The sequence below is a fragment of the Ambystoma mexicanum genome, chromosome 9, assembly GCF_040938575.1.
Source record: "Ambystoma mexicanum isolate Mex_15411 chromosome 9, UKY_AmexF1_1, whole genome shotgun sequence".
NCBI classification, from domain to species: Eukaryota; Metazoa; Chordata; class Amphibia; order Caudata; family Ambystomatidae; genus Ambystoma; species Ambystoma mexicanum.
Genome location: NC_090931.1, coordinates 248266470 through 248292777, shown reverse-complemented (window position 1 = coordinate 248292777; position 26308 = coordinate 248266470). Strand labels below are relative to the sequence as shown.

Sequence of the window (26308 nt, the reverse complement as noted above, 5' to 3'; positions counted from 1 at the left end):
AACTCGGAATTTCTATCATTCTACACCTCCCTATACTCCAAAGTCAAGGGCCCCCAGATATCAGAAATTCACTCCTATTTAGAGCGCCTCCCTCTATCGGTCCTTTCCACTGATGCCAGCATTTCTCTGGAGAGACCGTTCACTCCTGAAGAGCTCACGGAGGCCATTGAATCGTTGGCATCAGGTAAATCCCCTGGCCCAGATGGCCTCCCCATCGACTTCTATAAACGGTTCAAATCTCTCCTGGTCCCACATTTGCTGGCCCTGTGGGAGGAAGCATGTGAGAGGGATATTCTCCCCCCCCACACTGCGAGAGGCACTGATAACAGTCCTTCTTAAACCTGGCAAAACTCCCACCCAATGAGGCTCATACCACCCCCTTTCACTAATTAACTGCGACGTCAAAATATGTGCCAAACTACTAGCCACCCGACTAGCCTCATTCATGCCCCACATCATTCATCCTGATCAAGTGGGATTTGTCCCGGGCAGATCCACTTCTTTGAACCTGAGGAGACTCTTTAATGTGATCAGTAGGATCGATCCGGGGGTACATGCGGTAGCGGCCACCCTAGATATGCAGAAAGCATTTGATTCAGTGTCGTGGGAGTATCTGTGGCGTGTGCTAGAGAAGTGTAAATTTGGTCCCAATTTCCACAAATGGATTAAGTTGCTCTACACCGGCCCATCGGCCAGGGTCCGCACGGAGGATAGGTGCTCCTCTCCCTCCGCCTTCCAAATAGCCAGAGGAACACGACAGGGCTGTCCTTTTTCCCCGCTAATATTCGCCATAGCTATGCAACCCTTTGCCGATATGATGCGCCAGTCACACTCTCATAGAGGCTTGCGTACAGCTGGCCAGGCCGATATTGTTTCTCTGTATGCCGATGATGCCCCACTGTATATTCGCTCCCCAGAAGTCAACCTTGCCCCAATCTTGGAGGACGTGGTCCGTTTTGGATACATATCTGGGCTAAAGGTAAATTGTTCCAAGTCTGTCCTATTCCCCCTTACGGACTGCACGCAACCCCCATCGGACCTAGGAGGATTCACATGGTCCCAATCCAATATTACTTACCTTGGGGTGGTGGTCTCCCAGCAAACTGTGAAGCTACGTGAGGATAACTACCGGAATTACCTCACAAACCTGGCCACAAAAACGGATAGTTGGGCTAGACTTCCCATTTCATTAGGGGGTTGGATAGGTTGGATAGGCATACTTAAAATGGTGGTACTGCCCCAACTCCTTTGCCGATTTACTAATCTCCCCCTGTGGCCAGGCGATGACGACTTCCGATCACTACGCAGCATAACCAACACCTTCCTATGGCACTCCGGCTCAGTCCGACTCTAATTAACAACACTGACCACCCCTATGGAGCTGGGTGGGTTTGGCGCCCTGACTTCGCCAGGTATTGGTTGGTAGCCCAGTCCCAATTTGCTTCCCACTGGTTTAACACCACCGACACCCCCCCCCCAATGTCCGGCTAGAGAAACTAACGGTCAGTGATCGAGTAATTGGTTCCCTTATTCTCAAACCCGTCCTGGCTGACCCAGACTTGGCAAACCCTGTTGCCAGTACATCCTTGGCTCGCACTAAAATCTGGAAACTGGTGAAGGCACCTCACCCCTTCCACGGGGAACTCCCACTCTGGAACTTCTTCCCTGATGTCCCACACATCCCACAATCCATTGTAGCTCGCTGGGCTGATGAGGGCTTCTTAACACTCCGAATGTCTATGAACAGGGCAACTTCCTCGAATGGGCAGACCTCCCAATCTCCCTCAAACGAAAGCCTTCAGCATGGCTGCAATACTCCTCTCTCCGGAAAAATATCAAAGCCAGATACCCCAACTTCCCTACAATACCACCTGACGAACCCATAATAGCGGAGCTGTGCTCCTTTTATTCCTTTAAGGGGAAAGTATCAAGGCTTTACACCCTACTGCAGACTAAAGCGGCCCCCTCCTTCACTAAACCAAAGCATAGGTGGGAAGAAGACCTCGGAGTTGAGATCACTGATGAACGCTGGTCCCGGATGTGTGCTCGCACTCACAACGTATCGTATAACTCACGGTTCAAATTAATACAATTCAAGGTGTTGCATAGATACCATCACACTCCAGGCAGTCTACACCATATGTTTAGTGATCTCTCGCTCAGCTGTCCTAGATGTGGTGCGGATCAAGCCCCCTCCATTCATATGATCTGGTTCTGCCCGCGGCAGACGCAATTCTGGTCCGAAGTATGCTCCACAATTTCTGCTATACTAGACCATACTATAGACTAATCCCCAATGCGTTGCCTCTTCCACGACTTCCCCCAACTGGGTCGTGACTCAAGGAAACTGGCTGGACTTTGCATGATACTGGCTGTACGCTGCATTTTGATGAACTGGCTTCAGCCTAGAGTACCCACGTATGCACAGTGGCTCAGGACGGTCACATGGGTGCGCGATACTAAGGCGACCTGGGGTGCACTGCAACATCCGCACTCGAGACCAAGGGATATCTGGCGGAAGTTCCGTAGTTGTATGTCCACCATAACCTCGAACTCAGACACTGAATCCTCTATCCCCACCCTTTCCACCAAATAATGCCATCCCATGAACTGTGACTCTTACTCATATACCCAAGACGTTATCTAGTCCTCAACCCTTTTAATGCACTCGAAATGCCAGCACTGTATTGTAAAAGTTGCATTGTGTTATGTTGTAATTTATTGCCACACTGTAAGCATCTTGATTTGTTGGTGCGTTGTCAAGTCAAATAAATAAAGGTTTAAAAAGAAAATGTTATCCCTAGGTAATCTGTCCCTTTCTTCTCCCAGACCAAGTTGGCTATGCTATCAGGTCTGTCTTTGGATTTTGAATAATTAATAGTCAAACCAGAGGCCTCTGCGAATTCCCAAAGCTTCTTCCTAACTTTTGGCATGGTCTGCTTCGTATATCTCTCATGAAAAGCAGAATATCGTCAGCATAGACTGCAATCTTATGCTCCATCTGTTTGTACTGGACACCCGCTATTCCCTGATCTTGCCTGATCATTGCCGCTAATGGTTCCATAACCATTGAGTCTATGTTTGGGGGTCACTATGACACCCATGTGTTATTGCACTGAGGGTGCTGTGTATCACACATGTAGCGTGGAAACATCTAGAGGCGCCGCATACCGCGCTTACTCACCGCATTTGTTCTTCATAACCGGCATCCACGCTGAAAACGCTGCGGCACCTAAAAGACACAGAAAAAGAACTCAGTTCAATGCAAATACGAAAGGGGTGCATCGCGCATCGTGCTGTCACTCACCTTCAGCGCTACTCATCTCAACAGCACGCCGCCATCCCCGGACGCCGGCCATCATCTAAGGAATGAAAGGAACGAAATTAGAGAACTGTTCAAAAGGCTCATTATACTTACCTGTCAGACTCTTGCAAGTGAAGTAACTAGGCAGCAATGAGCCCGCATCAATCAACGGGCCCCTGCGCTGGAAGCAGGACAGAGAGCACATTATCCAAGAAAACAAGATGAGCTGTGGATCAAAGGGAAGGGTTGGACCCCGGGGAAGAAGGGTTTCAAGCACACAGAGACAATAGGGAGTTAAACTCTACCAATCCTGTGTTTCAGGCCCAGTCTCCAGTCGAATAGCCTTGAGGGAAGGGTTCGAGGTCGGTTGAGGTCAGAACAGGCTGAGTGACGTCCCCATGGATACCAGGTGAGCGTTACACCACCTTGTTTCCGGTTCCTTCAGTTTCCTACTGATGAAGCAAATGGTGTTCTCCCTACCTTTCTCATCCAGTTGGCTAAGGACTGCACCTATACCTGTATTGGAAGCATCTGTTTACACAATGAAGGGTTGGTGGTAGTCCGGAGTCATAGAACTGGAGCCTGACAAAGGGCTCTTTTCAGGTTTTCAAAGGCCTGATTGCACTCCTCATTCCATTTGACCTTTTTACGGAATTTTGGAGAGGAGATTACATTCAGTGGAGAAGCTATGGTCCCATAGTTTTATATGAAATTCCTGTAGTACCCAGTGAGGCTTAGAAAGGCTCTCTCACCTGGGTTTGAGTAGAAGGGGTTGTCCAATTTTGCACAGCTTCTATCTTGCTGGGCAATGACTTTATTTCAACACCTCCTAACTCATGACCAAGGTAGACCACTTTACTCTGACCAATTTGACATTTTCTTGCCTTTATGTTCAGCTGGGCCCTTTCAAGACCCTGCAAAACATATCGTAGGTGGTCAACATGTTCTTGTAGGGCTGAACACTGCAATGTCCAAGTATGCCATGCAGAAGTCCGCCATCCCATTCAGAACCTGATTAACCATCCTTTGGAATGTAGCAGGTGCATTCTTTCATCCAAAAGGCACAACCTTAAATTGGTAAATTGGTATAAGCCAGCTGGGGTGGAGAATGCATTTTTCTCCTTGGCATGGTCTGTCAGGGCTATTTGCAATAGCCTGACGTGAGATCAAATGTGCTGAGGTACTTGGCTGAACCAAGTCTATCCACCAGCTCATTTGTCCTGGGCAAAGGATGTGCATCAGTCTTAGTGACTGCATTTAGAGCTCTATAGTCCACACAGAATCTCAACTCCTTGGATCCTGCCTTTGGTACTAACATAACTGGGCTAGACCATGGACTAGTAGAGGGTTCTATTACCCTGAGATCAATCATCTTGTTGACCTCTCCTTTGATGTAGGTTCTTACATTATCTGACATTCTGTAACCCCTGCTTTTGGCAGGTAAACAGTCTCCAGTGTTGATATCATGCTGGCCCCAAGGGGTCAAGACTGCTGAAAGTGAAAACAGGGGGGCAAATTGATTTAACAAAACTTTGCACTCCTCCTGTTGTCCAGAAGTCAGATTAGAAAAGAGATTAACTCCTTCTATTTTCTCATCTAAAGGTTTGCCTCTGAGAAGGTCAGGTAGAGGTTTGCTCTCCTCCTCCTCTTAAGCTGAAACTAGACGCAAAGCACCCATTTCTGGTCTCGAGACATAGGCCTTCAAACGGTTGGTGTGAAGGACACTGGGAGCCTCCTTAGGATTGCCTAAATCCACCAGATAGTTCACCTCTTCAAGCTTTCCCACAATCTTGAAGGGTCCTATCCACTTGTCCTGCAAGGCCCTCTGCCTTGTTGGCACCATCGCAAGAACTAGCTGGTCTTGAGCAAACTCAACAATGTTGGCCTTCTGGTCATGCCAATGCTTAACCAGAGCCTGACCTGCTTTCAAGTTGTCACTTGCTTCAGCCATCATGTGTGACATTCTCCTCCGGAGTCCTATCACATAGTCACTCTGACTGGCTTGGGGGAAGGAGCACTCTCCAACCCCTCCTTAATCAGGGTCAATAGACCTCTGACTGGATGGCCATAGAGAACTTCAAAGGGACTGTAACCCACTCCCTCCTGAGGGACTCCTCTATCTGCAAAGAGAAGGCATGGCAGTAGAAGATCACACTTTCATTTAAGGGGGTCCTCTAAAGCTCCTATGATGCTCTTCATGGTTCTATTAAACCTTTCTACCAACCCATTTGTCTGAGGGTGATATGCAGTAGAGAACTTGTAGGTAACTCCACAGTTTTTCCACATGGGCTACATGTAGTGGGACATAGAATTTGACTCCCTGTCGGATATTACCTCCTTAGGAAACCCAACCCTGGTAAAAATACCAAGGAGGGCATTAGCCACAGCCTGGGCTGTAACAGCCCTCATAGGAATAGCTTCAGCGTACCTAGTAGCATGGTCTACTACAACAAGTATAAACCTGTTGCCTGAAGAGGACCGACAATGTCAATTCCCACCCTCTCAAATAGTACTCCCACCACAGGGAGAGGCACTAAAGGTGCCACGTTCTTGGAGCCACTCTTACCAGAAGTTTGGCAGGTGTGGCAACTCTTGCAATACTTATCTACCTCAGCCCCCATTTTAGGCCAATAAAAGTAGAGAGAGAGCCTTTCCTTGGTCTTCTTGAAACTCAAGTGACCAGCCAAAGGTATCTCATGGGCTAGTTGGAAGAATTGGAGTCTGTTCTCTTGGGCAACTAAAAGTCTTTTGTAGTCTCCAGGGGTTGACTCAGTCGGTTCACTGTAGAAGAGGCCATCTTCCCTATACTTCCCAGGCTCTTGCCCTTTAAGCTGAGAAGCTGCCTCGTGGCGAAGAGCTTCCAGAGTTTGGCATTCTCTTTGTACCCTACTGAAGTCTGCCCTGTTGGGCCCACCTTCTGCCAGTAAAGACTGCAGCTCAGGATGGTCCACAGGGTCCAGATCTCCAATATGATCCTGGCCTTCTACTAGATCTGAATCCTCAGGCTCTAGTTCAACCACACAGGGTTGTACCTCACTCTCAGCCTCAGCTGGAGGAGGAGTCACAGGTGTGACTCTGGACAACCTAGGGGATGTCCTGGTTGGAAGCACATGAGTGCTTCCTGCTGGTTAATTCCTAGAAGTCTTGGGTTTCCTCTTTGCTTTTGGTTGCTCAGACATAGCAGTTAGTAACTCCATGGGAGTAGGAGTGATTTCTTTTTCTATCATTTCCTCAGGAGACCCCCCTCAAGGTCCTCTCCCTGGCAGGTCTGGTGAGCTCCTGCAGTCTTTTGCTGGGAGGTCTAGGAGTATTTGACACTACTCCAAGATCTTTTAGGTCATTTCCCAACAGAACCCTTCCAGGTACTTCATATTGCACACTAACAGGTATCCTGATGGTCATGTCATTGCACTGGATGAGAGCTGGTAACTGGGGAAGCATCTGCACAGGCCCTCCAGCTAACTTGGTGAGGCGTTTGTGCGCCTTAGCAACATCCTCCACCTTCCTTGAAAAAAGATTTGTCCAACACAGTTATGCTGGCTCCAGTGTCTCTAATGGCAGGGGACTCCTGACCATTCACTAGGACACTGTCCTTATAATACTCTTTAGTATTATTTGGGATAGAATTATAAACATCTAAATTCCGTTGTTCCCACAACCCCAAGGACACTAAAGAAACACTAGCTGAGACTCTGATGGGGTCTTCAGCTAGTATTATAAAGTTTCTACTGGCCATTTGTGCTTCCTTCTCAGGAGCGAAGGCTAAGGAGACAGTGTGGACCCCTGAAGGTTTACCCTTACATCTGGGATCCCCTTTCACATGGTCAGTTGAACCACAAACATAACATTTCCCAAATGTCTTTATGAATGGTGGCTTGTTCTGACCTCCTTCTGGTCTGGGACCAGAAGGTAGACTAGCCTGATTCGGTTTCCCTTGTGGCTTACCCTTGGAGTTTTGTTTGTGGCCCTCTTTGGAATTGGAATTATTTGAATTCTCTTCATTGTCTTTCTTAGGCTGCTTTCCCTCATCCTTTTCCTGAGTGACCCCTGAATCCTTGTGAGTAGCCCTGTTGGCAATCCAAAAGTCAGCAGCCTTAGCTAGTTTCTTGTAATCTATTTCCTTTGAATCAGCCAAGTGCTGTCTGAGCTCAGGAGAGCAAGTATCATAGTTAGACTCCAACATGACAAGATTTTTCATTCCTTCAGTGTTTTTCAAACACTCACTCACCCAGGTAGCCCAAGGGGTACCATTATGCTTTTTGAGGGTCCTAAACCTCTTAAGGTACTGTGAAGGGGTCTTCCCAAATCTAGCAATTAAAACTAGCTTCACACATTCATAGTCCATCCTATCCACCTCCCCCAACTCCTTTACCACATCAGATGCAACAGGGAGGACCCTAGAGAATAACCAGGGAAGCAACTGATTCCCTGTGATTTCCTGGAGCCCATGATTGTACTCAAACATAGCTAACCAATCTAGCACATCCAACTTAGGTTCATACATACCCACAATCTCTTTAGGCATCCATGGTCTCTTTGGACTGGAAGATCTAGAGGATCCGGGAAGTGAAGAATTTCCATAGAGAATTTCTTCATCTCTTAATTCATGATTGAGCTCCATTTCTCTGAGCCTTAGTTCTTGGTGCTTCTGTTCAGATTGGGCACTAATTCTTTTGAATTCAAGTTCAAGCCTCATTATTTCTAGTGAGATAAGCTCAGGACTTAATGTGGGACCTGACAAAGGTCCAGTAGACAAGGCTTGATGCCTTTGAGCAGGTAGAGGGCCAGAAGGGGTTATATTGTCAGCCTCCTCTTCCTCATCTGTCTCAACAATAACATCATCAACATTATCATCCTCAAGATTTGCTACATTTTCTGGAGTAGTAGGCACTACAGCCCCACTCTCCAGACTTTGTTTTTCCAACAATCTTTCAATCAACTCTTTTCTTGCCGTTGACGGGAAGACTTTTCTGTCTGCACAGATCCCTTAAATAATCAGCAGTATTTAAAAGGAGGGTCTCCTGGCTATAGCTTTCCATATTTGACTTTTGTTTTAAAATAAACTATTAGTGATTGTTAAGCCTTGTGGTTAGTTGAACCAAGATACTAGCAGCACTCTAAAATGTAAACTCAATACTTTATCCTCACCGCTGTACACCAGTGTTAGGCAGAATCCTATGCAGTTCCCTTAGGGAGCACTACAGAAGATAAGGACTACAGGTATATGCAATAAATCCCTTTTGGTATCAGTCTGTACCACAAAGATTTAGATGGTAGCTGTGGCTGAGCAGTCAGACTTATCTCAAGAGGGAGATGTGCAGTATTCAGGGTTTACACAATAGGACTACAGTACTTTAGAACAAGGAAACACTGACCAAAGCTTTGTATCAAAAGAATATATATTTTTATTTTACACACTCTTAACTCTACACACAAATCACTATTATTAAAGCAAGTTAAAACAGTCAAGAAAAGTATATACAACTCCCTAATTAAATTGTAGACAACTTTGAGCAAGAGTGAAAACTGAGCAAAATGGCACGTTGTAAACCAAGCAGAAATGGCACTAACAATGGAGGGAAAGGACAAGTTATACAGGGTTAGACTCCTAAACACAACAGCAAAACTTCCCAATTGGATTGTGAACAAGTTAGGCAAGGTAGTACTTTAGCATAAGCAATACTTAGGTGAAAACCGAGCAAAATTAAGTGCACCAACACATTTCTTGATGAAAAGTAATCTAGAGAAGGCAGTTGTAACTGAAGTAGCCAGAGTCATTAGGCCTGTGCCAGAGTCCATGGTACAAGGCAAAGTGCCCAGGTTCAAACGGTTCTAGTAGCTGGAGTCAAGTCTTTGTTTAACGGTTGAAAACGAGGGTGCAAAAGGTAAAAAGACAATGATAGACGATAGGGACGGCCAGCCAAGAAGGTAAGTAAAGGATTTAAAACACCTTTAGCAGTACCCAACGAAATGGGAGGCCTTGCAGAACAGTGTACCTTAAAAGTGGAAGAGGCTCCTGCGGTGGCGGTAGTTCCTAGCCGTTCCTGCAGTTCGGGAGATCCAGCAGAGGAAGAGAGGCTCTCGTCGTGGAGGAAGGTTTGAGTTACTGCACTGCCCAGGGATGAAGCCAGCCACGGTGATGCCAAAAAGGAATAAAAGTTACGCTCCTTTAAATCGCGGTCATGGTGGATGGGTGCCTGGCTATCCGGTCTCCTAGTGCTGGGCACTGGCGATTCGACCAAGGCAGGTCCGGGAAGGCGATTGGCAAACTGTTTGGTCCCACCAGCTCAAGGGAAGAAGGCTCTTGGAGGTGAAGATCTTCTCTTGTCGTTGGAGAAAAGTGGTGAGGATCTGCAGCAGGGCTTCACCGGTGGTTCAGTCGTTGCAGCTTTGGCTTCTCTCCTCCTCGGATTTCTCAGGTTCAGTGGCAACGTCTATCTTCCAGTCCGCAGGTCCCTGCTTTTATGCAGAAAACCCCCCATTCACACAGCCTAGCTGTTACTCACACAGTAGGGTGGCTATCCTGGCGGGATAACCCCCCAGCCTATCAGGGCAGAGTGCGACTTGGGTTGCTTAGGCAACCCTGTCCAGGGTGCCTATTCCCCCTCCCACACATCCTGTCTACCCCAGACTCACTGGCGCCTAAAGGAGGGCTTCTGTCCAGAAGCCCGCCAAAAGGACGAACAAAGGGCCCCACCCTCGGTTTGGATTACAGAGAGCGACGTGAGAAAGAAATAATATTAAAGATCTGGCAACAAAAAAAAACACTGTAGTAAAGTTAATATTAAAATAACCCAGCAGTACATTAGAGGCTGTCAGTAAAAGTGGTAGCCTCGAACAATGGGAAAATCCCATAGGAAAATATTTGCGGTCTAATATTTATGGTAGTAACCACTGCCACCAGCCAGAAACTTTGGAGAGAGGGTCTGGACAATACCCCCTCGAAAATGAACACCAGGGAAAAACTATTAACCCTTCCCAGTACCTCCATAGTAAAATGAGTTGTACTGGTTTTGTTCATAATTATTGACTAGCAAAGTCAATAGTAACTTTGCATGCTTTGGGAGACAGTAGTCAGTCCCAGGGTATGGAGTCTACGTTTGGGGGTCACTATGACACCCATGTGTTAGTGCACTGAGGTTGCTGTGTAACACACATTTAAAAAGATGATACCTAGGGAGTGAGAAAAACTCCATAGCCCATAAGCACAAAACGAGCCTGAAACACACATCATACATATACCTGAGAGTGGGAAAAAGAGTCTCACTCTTAGCAGGAGTAAAAAATAAACCTTGGAAATCCAGCAAAGCTGCTGGGAGACTCTCTATAGGTAAGGGAAATGTGCCTTTTAAGAGAATTCTCCCTAACAACGACCACCACATATGTCCCAGAGCGCTGCATTTCCTCCAGCAGAGAGGAGATGATTCTGATTTCAACTTGTTTAAGCGCTGGGGGGTGAGGGTGAGGTACCATCTGTAGCAGATTTTGAATGATGACTCTTTAATGGTTGTACATTTGGAGGCCCTTTGTGCTTGCCCCCACATTTGTCCCTATACCTCTTCGGAGATATCTATATCCAGGTCTTTCTCCCACCTATCCATATATGGTAGCCTATCATTCATATGTGCATTGTCTAGTAGGCGGCAGAGTCGCGAGACACGATTCTTTGCCCCTCCCTCTTTCATTGTAATTTCCAGCCCTATCGGTGTCTGTTTACCAGCTTCCTCCACTTCCTTCTGGGATATCCAGTGTCTTATCTGACATATATTTATCGTTCCCCCTCTCCCACCTGGAAACTAGTCTTGCATTCCTCAAAACAGAGTGGCTTCGTCCCAGCCCCCCATAGTAGAAGTCCATCAGTCGTAGGGCTTTGCGCCTCCCCATTTATCCCGATATACTTTGCTCCAGCCTTGGGAGAATTCCTTATTAAAACCCATCGGACTATAGGGACCAGGGCCCAGTGTCAGACCTTTAATTCGCATTGCCTGATCCCACCCTTCTAAGGTGTTTTGGGTGGACTCCCAACAGTTGCCCTTTAGCCTCCCGAGCCTTCTGTCCCATAAAAGGGAGCCTGCTGAGCAGTTTTATGGTCACCCCTTGTTCTACTTTGCACCATCCTTTCCTGGATTACTCTCTGCCAGTGTAACATGGGTGCTACCTGTGCTGCAAGTATGTACCATTTTATTTTCAGTGCTCCCAATCGCCCCATCATCTGGGTTCTAAACAGAACCTATCTAGGGACCCTCAGTCGTTTATTGTGCCATGTGAATCGTAAATCTGCTGTTTGTATTGATTTAACCACCTGCGTTGCGATTCTGATGGCGAGTGAGCTTGAAATTTAAGAGTCGGGGTAGTAGGGTCATTTTAATCGCAGAAATTCTAGTGAGCCATGAGAGCTCCTGACTATCCCATCTGTTTAGGTCGTCCTGCATTGTCTTCCACAAGGGAGGAATGTTTGCCCCATATAACTCTTTGTATGTTTTAGTTAATGTTATCCCTAGGTAATCTGTCCCTTTCTTCTCCCAGACCAATAGGTATGTGTTACTTAAGTTGGCTATGCTATCAGGTCTGTCTTTGGATTTCGAATAATTAATAGTCAAACCAGAGACCTTTGAATTCCCAAAGCTTCTTCCTAACTTTTGGCATGGTCTGCTTCGTATATCTCTCATGAAAATATCGTCAGCATAGACTGCAATCTTATGCTCCATCTGTTTGTACTGGACATCCGCTATCCCCTGATCTTGCCTGATCATTGCCGCTAATGGTTCCATAGCCATTGCAAAGACTAGCTGAGACAGCGGGCATCCTTGTCTCGTGCCCCGTCGGATGTTCCCCCTTGCCGTGAGTTTCCCGTTAATCAAGAATTTGGTAGAGGGAATGTCAAAATTAGCTAGGACCATCCGAATAAATGTAGGACCGCACCCAAATGCAACTCCCAGGGTATTGTTATGCACTGTTCATTTCTTTCAGTATATCAGATTTTCAGTAATTCTTCGTCTATCACACATTTTTAAGTTCATTGGTTTCAGGTTTAACTTTGCCTCTTTTCCCCTTTACCAGGGTATGTATCGCAACAGTTAAAGTTAATTTGTTTCAAGGTTTACTTTGTCTCATGACTTCTACTGAGACAAGTGGCTTGCACGGTATAATGATTACCTCGGTGCCTCCCGTTATTCCTCTTTGCCCCATTACCTTCGACTGTGCAGGAGAACGTGTTCATGATCTTGTTCCTTGTGGACCATCTCTCTGGTCCTGGACCATCGTTGCCTTTTTTCGTCTGCGCTTTTCCTCTCTGTGTCCTGCAGTTCCCATTAATGACCGGACACTCTGCGGCTCTCTACGTGCGGTGGTATCGACAATGGTTTGTGGACCGGCTGTCCACCACGACTCCTTTGTGGTCTTGTCACCACTTTCCTTCGAGCTCCTGCCCTTTCGGTTTCTTGTGCTGGGGATTCGCTGTGGTTTTTGTGTCCCAGTTTGCAGTTTTGAACAAGTTTTAAACTCGCGAGCTTCCAAGCATGAACTTGCGAGCGGGACCTTCCCGTATCTGCATATGCGTCCCTTGCCCTCTTCTCTCTCTCTTTGTTGCTCAAGTGCACACACTTCAAAGTACTCGTCCCAGTTGATTAGATATCTATTTAAAGTGATATGATCTTTTTCTATGCAATAATGACATCTATTAAGTGTGTCCTCATCCCAGTCTTGCTAATAAAGATTGCCCACGCTAACAGCTCAGGAAGTCCTCATTCTGTTAAAGACAAGGAGGCAAGCATTATGCTTATTCTTTCTTTAATACTGCCATCTCAGCATTTTAACACTAACTTAATTTGTAATATTTTCTGATGTAACAAAAGAAAAAATAAACAATAAGTTCAAGTTCAACATATAAAATCTCATTGAGGTGTTCTGAACTACGACTCCCATGATGCTCAAGTCTTCAGTAGTCCTGACCCTTGTCTGTCCACCTATCAGCACCCAGCGTGGGGTATAAACACTGTAAACCCAATGTCCTTTCCTCTTTCTTTGCCATTAGAGTTCTATTTCTGCACATGAACGGTCCTTAAACTCTGGAACCTTTCATAACTTTAACTGCTCTCCTGCTGTGCTATCACTTGGTCCAACGGGGACAACTCGCTACCACTTCTCTTTCTCTAGTCTATCTTCTTCAAGACGCTTTTTGGTCATCTCCTGCGAGAATAGAAAAAGTACCATGAGGATGGGAATGAATAAAGCTTAGCATACAACATATTACAATGTTCATTTCTTTGACATTCCGGGTGGGATATAATGCTCGCCTCCTTGTCTTTAATAGAATGAAGACTTCCTGAGCTGTTAGCGTAGGCAATCTTTATTCTATGACAAGACAGGAGGCTTGCATTATGCTTGTTCAAACCTTGCTACCACCCTGTTTGGTATATCTGACACTGGTTTGAAATAAAATGTCTTAAATGTCGACTCCGAAGACCAATCTACTGATTTCATAATGTCTTGAAGGGACACCCCAGCTGCAAATGCTCTAGAAGCCATACCCCTGTAGCCGAATGTGCGCCAAATAAGGATAAGTCTATGCCGGCCCATTGCATCACCTCTCTTACCCATCTAGCTAAAGTTGTGTTGCTACTGCATGATGTGGTTTCCTACGCGCTATAAGCAGTTGGGTTACTCCGCGCGGCCTAATTTGCGCTGTCGCTTCCTCGTAATCTTTAATGCATTGCGCTACACACAGTTTCTTATTTTCTGTCAAGTAAGGGTAGGAAATCACTCTAGAATCGGTCTTTGTTCTCTTGGCGATAGAAAAGGCTACTCCTTCTGGATAAAAAATCTGTCTGTCTACTTGTATCGCTTTAACGTCTGACACTTCCCTGCACGCCACTAGGCATAGAAGCATAGCTAATTTCCCTGATAATTGGTATCGGGATAAGTGTTCGTTCTCGGGCCACCCGAAGAACAACTGAAATACGTCTCTGACGTCCCACAGGACCGAGTATTTAGGTCTTCTCAATTTGATCCCTTTGAGGAGCCGTAAGACTGCTGGATGTTCCCCAACTGCCGTCCTTTCCACTTTATCGTGGCCAGCGGAGATCGCTCACCTGTAATCTCCTATTGTTCTGTAGGTGCTGCCTGATTGGAACCTTGAGGCAAGAAAGTTAAGGACTTGTACTAGAGGCACTGAAACGCGATCCAAGCCGTGTTCCGCACACCGCAGTGTCCAACCATTCCAAGCGGTACTATAGCTTCTAATAGTGGAAGGCGCCCAGGAATCTCGGATGCAATCTGCAGCGAGCTCCAAAATGCCTGGCAATTGCCATCTTTTTCTGAAACCCTGGATGCTATCAACTGCAATGTACCCGCTTGTATCATCGGATGGACGTGACCGGTCGGGTCAAGTAGAAGGTCCTGCAGATTCGGAACTATCCTCGGAGAATCCGTAGAAAGTTCCATCACTACTGGAAGCCAGGGCTGCGCTTTCCAACAAGGCAGTACCATTACTAACTCGGCTTGGTCCCTGCGGACTTTCGCCAGGGCTCTTGTGATCATCACGAATGGCGGGAAGGCATAGTGGACTGCTCCGTTCCACGGGTGTAGAAATGCGTCTGTACCCGCTGCCCCCCGGATCTATCCTCCAACTGTAGTACTTTTGAGTCTGTGCATTCAGTCTGGATGCAAACAGATCTATGTCTACGGGTCCCCATAACGCTTGCAAGAGTTTGAATACCTGAGGATGCAGCCTCCAATCGCTGGAGTCTGCAAGATATCGAGAGTTCCAGTCTGCTACACTGTTCTGACTCCCGGGAAGATATTCTGCTGTGACTGTGATCTTGTTCTGCAGGCAATAATGCCAAAAGTCTTTCGCCAGCGCCGCTAACATCCTGGACCTTGTTCCCCCTAATGTGTTGATGTAGTGGACCGCTGAAATGTTGTCCATCTTGAGCAACACGCAGCATCTTATTTTGTTTTTCGTAAATGCCTGGACTGCAAAGGAGCCTGCTAGAAGCTCGAGGCAATTTATGTGTAGGTTCAATTCTTTGTTTGACCACTTCCCTCCTGTCTGGATATGATCGCACCTTGCTCCCCAACCTGACCTACTCGCTTCTGATTCTATGATCATATCTGGAATGTCTCCGAATATGGCCTGGCCGTTCCAAGCCTCCATATTCTCCAGCCACCACTGAAGCTCCGTAATGGCTTCAAGATCTAGGCTCACAACGTGATGGTAAGCCAACCCTTTGTGTAAATGTCTGATTTTGAGCCTCTGTAACGCTCGATAATGCAATGGCCCTGGGAAAATAGCTTGAATGAAGGCTGCTAGCAGACCTACTACTCTGGCTAGATTCCGAAGTGAAATAGCTTTTTTGGCTATAACCGCTCTGAGCTCCTTCTTTAACGCCCTCACCTTGTGACCTGGAAGTTCTAGTATCGCTTTGACTGTATCTATGGTGAAGCCCATAAATTCTAATCTCTGAACTGGGATGAGCTGAGATTTTTCCAAATTCACTAAGAATCCTAGGGATGATATGAGATTGAAAATCCATTGTACGTCCCTCGCTAGGATTTCCTTGCTGGCACCCATCACCAGAATATCATCTAGATAGATGATCATGCAAATCCCTCTCTCTCTCTGAAAGCTGCTGCTACTGGCCTCATTAATTTTGTAAAGGCCCAAGGGGCTGACGCCAGACCGAACGGTAGGCCCGTGAAACGCCATATCTCTCCTTCCCATCGGAAGCAGAGATACTTCCAAAATACTGTTGCTATCGGAATCGTGAGATACGCATCCTTGAGATCTAGCCGCGCTAACCAATCTCCCATGCATAGCAGATCTGGAAGGAGGTGGATGCCCTCCATCTTGAAATGATTGTACGCAAGCCAACAGTTTGCGTTTTTTAAGTTTATGACGGGTCGGATCTTGTCCCCTCTGTGAACTAAGAACATGTTGCTTAGGAATCCTTGACCTCCTAGATATTCGCGCTCTATCGCTTCTTTTTGTACTAGCTTTACTAGTTCGCTGTGCAAAAGCAATTTTTCCTCTCGCGGCATGCAGATGGGGTATGGCTCTGACACCTGAATTGGGTCTCGTATGAATTGCAGTTTGTGGCCCGTCACTGCCTCCAAAACCCAAGCATCGCTCGATAAAGCTTGCCATTGCCACAGAAAGTGGAGAGTTCTCCCTCCTAACCGTATGGTTGGCGTACTCCCCGCCTGCTGCACTGGGCTGGCGAAACGAGCCTCTTCCCCTGCAGCCTCTCATATGCCTTCCTCTGGCTGGGAAGAATGTATCCTGCTGGCGTCCTTCCCAGTACTGGGCCCGTGGGCATTGAGGTCTGCGTTGCTGATTGAATCGACCAGACGAACGACCTCTGAAGCACCCGGTCCCGGCAATAACACGTCCTGGGAAAGTCTTCCTTATGGAGCTTTGGGCTCTCTCTAGCGCAGAATATGTTCCAACAAACTGCAACATTTCCTTAGCGAAGGCTTCCCCGAAGAGAAGACCCTTCGCTATTTCACCTGCCTCATAAGTGGCTACATCGCTAAGTTTGTCGTCAATCTTCAGGAGGACCCCTCTCCTTCTCTCTGAAGAGATAGCACAATTAGCATTACCCAGGAGGCATACTGCCCTGTGGCCCAGTTACCCAATGCTTGGGTATCAACTGGGACTCCTGTATCTTTAGATTTTTCCACCAAGTTCATAATTTTAGCTAACGGTCCCGCCATGTACAGGACTTTATCCTGACAACCTTTCCAGGCGCAAACTATACCCTTTCTGATGTCTCGTGCGGACTTGGTAACGAAGGTGACACTTTTAGGGTCCAGATCTGGTGTCTCAGTGAACTTTCTTGGAAGCTCTTGCCTTGGACATTCCGCCCTCATGTGTGATCGGACTTCCCTGTCGAGTGTCTTTCTAATATGCTGGGCCATGTAGATGGCCACTCTAGGTGACGGTGCCCATTCTGATGATATTGGGTGCCTAATGGCTTCCGGATCAAACATGTCTTGAACATTCTCCTCTTCTTCTGGCACATGTGCCTTAGTTGGTTCTACTATGTCTTCCTCTTTGCCACCTTCATCGTCGGGAGTGTAACCCTCTTCATGCTCCCCTGCATTGTCCACCCCTGGGTCAGGGGGTCTGTCTTTGCATTCCGCCATCTTTGCTAGGAAGGCCTCTTTCAACCTTGCGACAGGGTCGCTTTCTTTTTGGGGAACAAAGTTAACCTTTTTGTGCATGCCCGCGGGGGTCAGAGTCTGCGCTCTTCCGGGCTTTTTTTACACCCCTTATTATGCTGACGTCCCTTCTCCAGGGCTATCTACCCGTCTTTTTCTGGCTGCTAATTGTTCTTGTTGCTCAGCCATGAATGATTCTAGCTTTTCCAATCTTTGCGGCAAAGGCTGTACTCCCTGGGAAACTGCTCGAGTCAGGGAGTCTCCCAGCACGTTCTTAAAGCTGAGGGATAGATCTGCGTCTACCGCCTCTTGAAAAGTGGGTTCCTCGTCCCACTCTTCTTCAGTCCACTCCGGGGTGGTGGATTGGGATCCGTGTGTTTTCTGAGCCATAATATCTTGTTAGCAAGGCTAACTTCTGAGGAGTCAGCAGCAATCAGGCTCCAAACTCAGTCTGTGAAAAGCAGAGACTGTGGCCTCTTAGCAATGTTGTATCACTCTACAATAGAGCTTCAATTTTCTTTTCTTCTCAGAAACACTGCCAACTGCTAATCCGCTCTGTTCGTCATATTATTCGAAATGAACAAACGTTAGTATAGTGGAGCATGCTGGGAAAAGTCTCCTGAGCTTTTGGTTTTCTTGGCTCCTAAAGCCCTTCGTGTTCGCCGGTACGAGCGCTCGGCGTAATGAGGAGAGCGGGGATGGCTGCCTACTGCGAGCGGCTTTGTCTGCGGCACCGCTCTGCCTCTCCTTCACACAGAAGTGCTCTGTCAAAGAACTCTTGGAATACTGGCGAAGCAAAAAATGAAGCTTAATCTCTAACACGCGCGCGCTTTCTATTGAAATACTTCAGTGCTTCAGTGATGCTGCACCGTAAGTTACCACATAACATAACCCATAGTCATATTTTAGAACAACTCTGCTAAACTCAGTAGATATTTAGTCATACATTCTATGATAATTATTCAATTAAACGTTCAATCCATAACACATAATCAGAATTTATCTTGAAATGGCAGCAAAAATAAAACAGGAAAGGACATTGGGTTCACAGTGTTTATACCCCACACTGGGTGCTATAAGGGTCAGGACTACTGAAGACTTGAGCATCATGGGAGTCGGGGTTCAGAAAACCTCTGAGATTTTATGATATGTTGAGCTTATTGTTTATTTTTTCTTTTGTTACATCAGAGAATATTAAAAATTAAGTCAAGTTAAAGTGTTAAAATGCTGAGATGGCAGTAGTAAAGAAAGAATAAGCATAATACGAGACTCCTGTCTTGTCATAGAATTAAAAGTTTCTGGTAGCATCCCATGTAGGCCACAGTGTGCACAGGTTTTACAGAGATACTCAAGGGTCCTTTTCCCCTAAGGGGGAGCCTCTCCCTGTGAGGTCCCACTTGCGTCAACCCCTAGGGACGGTATTGCAGAGCGGGCTCGACTCCATAGCCTCACAGGGAGAGGCTCCCCCTTTGGGAGAAGGGACGAGTTCCCTCGATTTGTCACAATTATCTGACTTCTTTATATTTTGGAATAGAAGAATACACTCTTACACCCCTAAAACTATCCCCTTCAAGGACATAAAGGCAGCTCAGTTAGATGACTTCCATGTTGAAGGCATTGGTCTTTAATATTAGACCTCAAAGTGAATAAAAGCCTGGAGAATAATCCCTTAAAAAGAATACTCTGAATTACTAGTAACCCCAATAAGTGTTCTGTGCTGTATCTGCACATGGATGGTGGGGTACAAATTGCAAGGTGGTAATTGTATTGATGTTGTCATAGTTTGTTTTGAGGAGTCATTCTTCAAAAAGAATGGACCCTCAGTATCTCCTGTATCTCCATTTGTTCTTTAGTAGTGCCAACACAAGATCACATAACTCGGCGAAATCTTTGGGTGTATTTGCTACATATGTAGTATTTACCCCACACATTTTACAGTGTTCTCGCCTAACACATTAGTTAACCTCCCACCCCATCTGTACTTCACTCTTTTGATCATCTGCAATGACCTGTTTGTGATGCTGGAAATGCATCCAAGGAACAGGGCCTCAGTATCCTTGTCCTTCACTGCTTTTTATTGTGTGTTCTGTCGTGTTTTCCGTGCAGGAGTTCATGTGGGACTCCTGGCGGTGCAGCTCTTTCTTTTGGTTTGGTGAACGGACCCGTGGGATACCCTTATGGCACCCATGGGTGGGGTACAACCCTGTGCCCCTAGTGTATGTTTTTGGGCACCGGTGGGTGGCCCGCAGAGCAGGGTATGGGCTGGTGGCAGCTGCATGCTGAATTTGACAGATGCGCAGAGTATCCTCCATTTTGGGATACCCCGGCCCTGCCATTGGGATCAGTTGATTCCTGATGGAAAACAAGATGGCCCCGGTGGCCTCTTGCTTTCTATTTCCCATTACCTTGTTTTCCCAAAGTCCTGGGAAGCCCTGACTCTGTCCCTTCCCCTTGACTGACTGTTGGGTGGAAATGCCAAATATGGTGTTGTTGTGAAGGCCCGGCCAGACTAGCTGGAGCCTTCCTGGTGATGTATGTTGTGGGTACCTCCTGTGGGTGGGACCTGGGTGAATAGAGTGTATGACGAATATGCATTCTGTGTTGTGGGTGTCTAGTATCTGGTGGTTGACACAATGACTGAGACAGGCCTGCCCGAAACCGGTATGAATGCAGCTTGGAGTGTTGAATGGCTCGGTACTTGCCCCAATACACATAACTTGTTGTGAGTTTCTGGAGAGAAGTGAATGGCCTGAATACCTCGTGTGCCTGATTGGCTGCCAGCCTGCCTGAATGCCTGTAGTCGTGATTGGATGCTTGAGTGTGACCCAACGGAATGAATGGGAGATCAACAGTATATCTGGGGACCTCTCTTCACTGCTAGGAATCGTGTTCAGAAGCTGAAGTCCACTACGACGAGTAACTGGAGTAACTGACGCTTGACCTTGAAGCCCTGCTGGATGAGAAGAATTGCTGTTGCTCTCCTTCGCAATCTGAAAGCTGCTGTGCCTCCAAGGACTGACCAAGAGAGGACCTGGTAAGGCGACCTCTTCCCGAGCTACGAGGGACCATCGTGCACAGCTGATCTTTGCCAACGCTTCCCGGTAGACAGACCTTCGACAGGCTACCGACCCGATACAGGGACTGCTGCGGAACTCCAAGGAGAAGCACTCGGACTGTTGTCCGCCACTGTCGACGATCGCCATCGCTGACCGGAGCCGCCGTGCTCCCGTTTGCCTAAGAACTTCCATTGATCATCAGACGCTCTCGTCTGCATCGTCACCCGTTTGTCTCCCGCTGGAGAAGGCCCGACCGTCGACGCGCCGAGGAGCATCCACCGGTTGGTTTCCCACCACCCAAAAACCACAGAGACGCCGACGACTCGACGCCCTTGCTGGGCCACAGTTCTTCATCAACTCTTTGCGGTCCAGAACTATCATCACTGAGGTGCCCCGCACGCCTCTTCCTTGCAGGACGCCAACGCTCTGTCGTCGACGAGCACCTCTAGGAACGAAGCTGCCACTTCCCTGCCGTAGTTCACCCTGTTCACCGTCGGACGTTCGACGACCCTTGACTCCTGCCTTAAAGGGAGGGCACTCAAGAAGGGTCGTCGATTCCCCGACACCGATCGGCAAGTTCCCCGACACCTCTCGATGATCCGTGGCTCCCGTCTGAAAGGGAGGCACTCAAGAAGGATCGGTCGGCGCATCACCGGAGAACTCTACTCCACCAGGTACATTGGGGGGGGGGGGGGTAAAACCTTAATAGGAAGAAGAAAGACTATTGAACATATGGACTGGGCTTTTGCGATGTATCCTTATTTTACAGGTTGCCCAGGTGGGGGGGGGGGGTCTCCACACAGAAATGTGTTTAGGGGTCGGGGCCAGTATTCTGCCTACTGTTTCAACCATCTTGCGTTCCTTCCTATCTCTATTGCTGGTTTCCTCGTTATTAATCTCTGACATTTTAACCGTACAGTTGATGCACTTTAATGAGATTTGATAACATTGGTGGTACCACTTTAAAATTGTATATATTTATAATTATTGACTTCCAAGTACAAAGTGCGTTATTGTGATCGTGTACATACCTTTGAATATTAATTATATAAAGACTGTGTTATCAGTAATACAGTGTGTGGACATTCCTTTGTGGGGGTTCGGGGACTACACTGTACTTAAGAACCAGCCCGCATCACCTCCTGAGAAGCTAGGCCTTGATTGCTCGTCCATTGCTACCACATAGAGAATCTTGGCTGGGGTCCGCTGTGCCTCTCCTCTACCATATAGAGAGCGGAAGTACAGACACCCCCTACCAGTCGTTACACTGTTGGCTTTCTAAATGTATTTCCTCTGGTGCCCCAACAAACCAATTTTGGGTGGTCTTCTACAAGAACTGAGAAGTGATTAGTGAGAGAATTACCTTCAGCCACTAATTTAGAGGAGCCTTCAGTTATAGATGATGGGTTTTGCGCTGCTAATTGTATTAAAGAGCAGCTATGGTGGTGAACCTCTGATGGTAAAATATAAGTGCTGCTTCTTTCTTGCACATGGCCTTGCAGGAGCTCAAAATGTTCCAACTCATTTTCAGGTTGATTTCTCCTTTGATTAAAATTAAGTGTTGTCTGACTCATATTAGATATATATCGCCTTTAATATTTGCACTGATGGGGTGGAATGCACTCTATTTTTAAGTCATTGAGCAAGGTTTTGATCTGGTTAATGAGGGCATTCGCTTCCTTAAAAGGGCCCACTATTTATCTCCTTATGTGTGGATGGTAGCATAGAATTGCATACTTCGAGGGGATTGGGTCCTCCGACGTATTCCATTTCTATGACAGGTAAGGTCCAGAATTGCATACTTTCAAAGAACCATGCACATAAGCAGTTATCAAAACTACAAAGCAGCACCAGTACACATTGGAACAAAGGGGTTCAGCACAAAGTATGGGAAATTAAAATCTTATATGGGCAAACTGGTGACAAATAGTACATTAAAGGGTGCAAGATTAGGAAGAAAGACATCCTACCACAATATAACAGAGTATCCTTCCTGCAGTCACTGTTTCCATTAATAATCTTAAATGCTAATTCGCAAATTACAGGAAAATAGACCGGGAGCAGTGCCGACATGCAATAGCAACAGAAGCTGCAGCATGGCATCCCATCACCTGGAAACAGACGCCAACAGCCTGTGTCCTTGTACTGTGGCCTTCGGCTGCAGGCTACATGCTGCGGCATATTTAATAGTTAGGGTCCGGCCTTAGCCTTCGTAGGTCTCTTTCCTCCCCCTAAGCCAGCAACAGATAACTCTTTCGAGGGGATTGGGTCCTCCGACGTATTCCATATCTATGACATTAATCACCACAGCTGTGCTGCTTCGGAAAAACTTTCTGCGTCCTGCGTCGATGACGTCGATACGCCGCCCTCGAGGATCTCCACCGATGGCCGATGTCACTGGATGTTATAAGTAGGACGCACGACGCCAGTAGCCTCAGTTTCGTTTTTCCACGAACGTGTTCACTTCGGAGGTCTCGGCGCGCCTCGACTCTTTGGAGTTTCTCTTCTTTATCGGTTCTTCAAACCTGTTCGTTTGTGAAGTTATCGTTCGTGATGTCTACCTCGTCTTCCACCCCGTGTCCAGGCTTTAAGAAGTGCGGGGACTGTGGGTCCAAGATGTCGGTGACAGACTCGCATGACGCCTGCCTCTGGTGCCTCGGGGAGGCCCATGACACGGATGATTGTGTCGACTGCTAGTCGCTTACGTCCAAAGCCTTGCGGGAGCGCAAGAAGAAACTGTCGGTAGGTAAGGTGTCCAAGCCACGGAAGTCGAGGACTGCGGGGCTTTCGACGGACGATTCGAGGGGTGACTCTCCGCATCGTCATCGGAAGTCCAGTGGGTCTCGGTCCCGGAGTAGGTCCTGCCACTCCTCTGCCTCTTAGAGGCATCGTCATTGGTCGCCTTCCTCATCCGAGGACTCCGCCCGTCGGCGGTTCGCTTATCCCACCAAGCATGCGACGCCGGAGGAATGGGCTTCCTTCGATAAAAAAATGCTAGCGATTCTTGAATTGCAGGCCACTGGTCCATCCGCGCCTCCGAGTGGGGTCAGTCATGATAGGTCGAGAGACACCGCTCGTACACCTTTGGGCTCGGGTGGTCGGCGCGCTTCGCGGGAAAGGTTCCGCTCGGACAAGGGGAATTGTTCTCGTCATGCCCGTTCCAGATCCCGGTCCTCGACGCACTCGAGAACGTGTGCACCTGTGATGTCTTCGAGGAAGACGTTGACGCCTGTGGCGCCGAGGTCGACTGACTCTTTCCAGGCTCCGCCTCCAAAGAAGTCGTCAACGCCATCAGCGCCCAGGCTGTCGAGGGACACGCTCGGGGCTCCGGCCTCGAGGCCTGTGTCGACGCCCTGAAGGCTTTTCTGCCGACTGTGCGAGGAAAGAATGTCCTGATTCTGACAGACAACACAGTGGCCATGCACTACCTCAACAAAAGGGGGGGCAGGGTCACTTCCTCTGTTCAGGGAGGCGATGCAGCTCTGGTTCTGGGCCATCCAGCAGGAAATTCCGATCTCGGCAGTTCATCTGGCCGGAGACGAAAATGAGACGGCGAACGCTCTGAGCAGGCAGAGCACGAACTCTCACGAGTGGGAGCTAGCTTAGGAGATTCTCCTGGAGATCTTCGCCCTTTGGGGGACCCCTCAAGTGGATCTCTTCGCCTCCAGTGTCAACCGGAAGTGTGAAAGGTTCTGCTCGCGGGAATTTCCTCCAAGAAGAGCCTTAGGAGATGCATTCATGGTGGAGTGGTCATTCCCACTGCTGTATGCGTTTCCTCCAGTCCCCGTCATTCCGCAAGTGCTGCGGAGGTTCGGTTCCCGGATGATCCTCATTGCTCCGGCATGGGCCCGGACGACGTGGTACCCAGACCTTCTGGACTTGTCCATCTGCCCTCCACGTCGTCTTTAGAGTTCGTCCTTCCTTTCTTCCGAAGGTGGTGTCGGAATTTCATTTAGACCAGAAGGTTATTCTTCTGGCATTTTATCCTCCTCCGCATCCTGGTAAGGAAGAGGAGAGGCTCCATAGGCTCAATCCTAGGAGAGCTTTAAGCTTTTATATTTCACGCATGTCCCAGGTCAGAGTGGACGATCAACTCTTCATTGGTTACGCTGGAAAGCGTTTGGGAGAAGCTGTGACTAAGCAGACTTTGTCTCGCTAAATTATTCTGGCAATTTCTGAATGTTACCGCTTGGCGGGTAAGGACCCACCAGTTGGCTTACGGGCCCATTCTACCAGGGGTATGGCTGCCTCTACTGCCCTACTGCCTCTACTGCCCTACAAAGGGGTGTTCCTATTTGTAACATCTGTGATGCAGCCACCTGGGCTTTGGTCCATACTTTTTTATGTCACTACTCCCTCGATTCTATCCGGGGGCAGGATCTGGCCTTTGGCAAGGCTGTCCTTTACTCTGCAATTTGATTGGGCATTCTAAATTTCTGTATTCTAAATTCTTTTCCCACCTCCTTGCATTGGTACTGCTTTGGGAGTCTGTCATAGATATCGAATACGTCAGAGGACCCAATCCCCTCGAAGAACAAGTTACACTCTTACCTGGTAACGTTATTTCGATGGGATGGTCCGACGACATATTCCATATCGCTCCCTCCCTGCCTTCCCCGCTACAGAATTTCTTATGCGATTGCAGCTTACGTTTCCGCAAGGCTTTGTGTGGTCAGACTGGCAGAAGACTGGTGCTACACGTTCTGGGAAAAAACTACAACTGCGGCTACGGGCGTTGTGCGTCCTACTTATAACATCCAGTGACGTCGGCCGTCGGAGGAGGTCCTCGAGGGCGGCATCTCGACGTCATCGACGTAGGACGCAGACGCCGAAAGATTTTCCAAAGCAGCACAGCTGTGGTGATTACTTTCATAGATATGGAATATGTCGTCGGACCATCCCATCGAAAGAACGTTACCAGGTAAGAGAGTAACTTGTTCTTCACCGCCAACACTCTTTGCCTTGGATGGTTAAAATGTGGGGCCTATCCTGCGATGTACTCTTTGCTCAATCTGAGACAACACCAACCCACACCCTTGCACCAAGGACTCCTAGGTTACAGATCCTGGCATTTTGAATGGTTAATGGGTGGAGCTTCGCATGCATGGGTCTGCACGTTTTCTGTCATCCCAATCCTTTTCATATTAAGTTATTCAAAAGATGCATTTCTGTTGGCACCAAAATGAGTCTTTGTGTTAATTGCAGCTACTAAACTGCTCCTTATCTAACTTGATGTCATATTAAGGTGATTTAAAACAACTGACTGCAAAATTATGAGCCTTAAAAGTTATTTAATTGCCACTATTAATCAGCCCCTGGTGTAAGAAATACTATTAAACCAAACGTGCCTTTACCCACTTGATCTCTAAGCAAAACAGCATCCATCCACAGAGCCTTTTCTCATGAGTTTTGTAAATAAAATGTTTACACTAGTAGTAGCATTTATTTCACTGAGACGGTGTCTGAACATTTTTAATATATGTGTGTAGTATAAACGTTGATTTTTTATTTTGCCTGCTTATAGAAAAGCCAAAACCTTTTGGCTCTGCCAATGCCACTTTCATTTCTTTTCTTCCATCTAGTTTTGAGGTCTTCCGAAACAGTGCTGTATGTGGTTGTGACATAACTTTATATTGGCCTTGGTCTGTGCACATTCAGAAATCACTGATGCCATGGCTCTTGCATAGTGGACACACCGACAATGAATGCCCTATCAACACTTGTGTCTGTCCACTCTGTGCCATCCAGACAATCTCTTCCTGAATTAAAATGTTCCCTTAATAATTTC

General features: G+C 47.4%; 1 protein-coding gene across 1 annotated transcript in view; it reads left to right on the top strand.

Annotated features, from left to right (window-relative positions):
• EI24 (EI24 autophagy associated transmembrane protein) overlaps nt 1-26308 on the top strand; it is a 512064-nt gene that overhangs the window by 369862 nt on the left and 115894 nt on the right. The window lies entirely within an intron of this gene.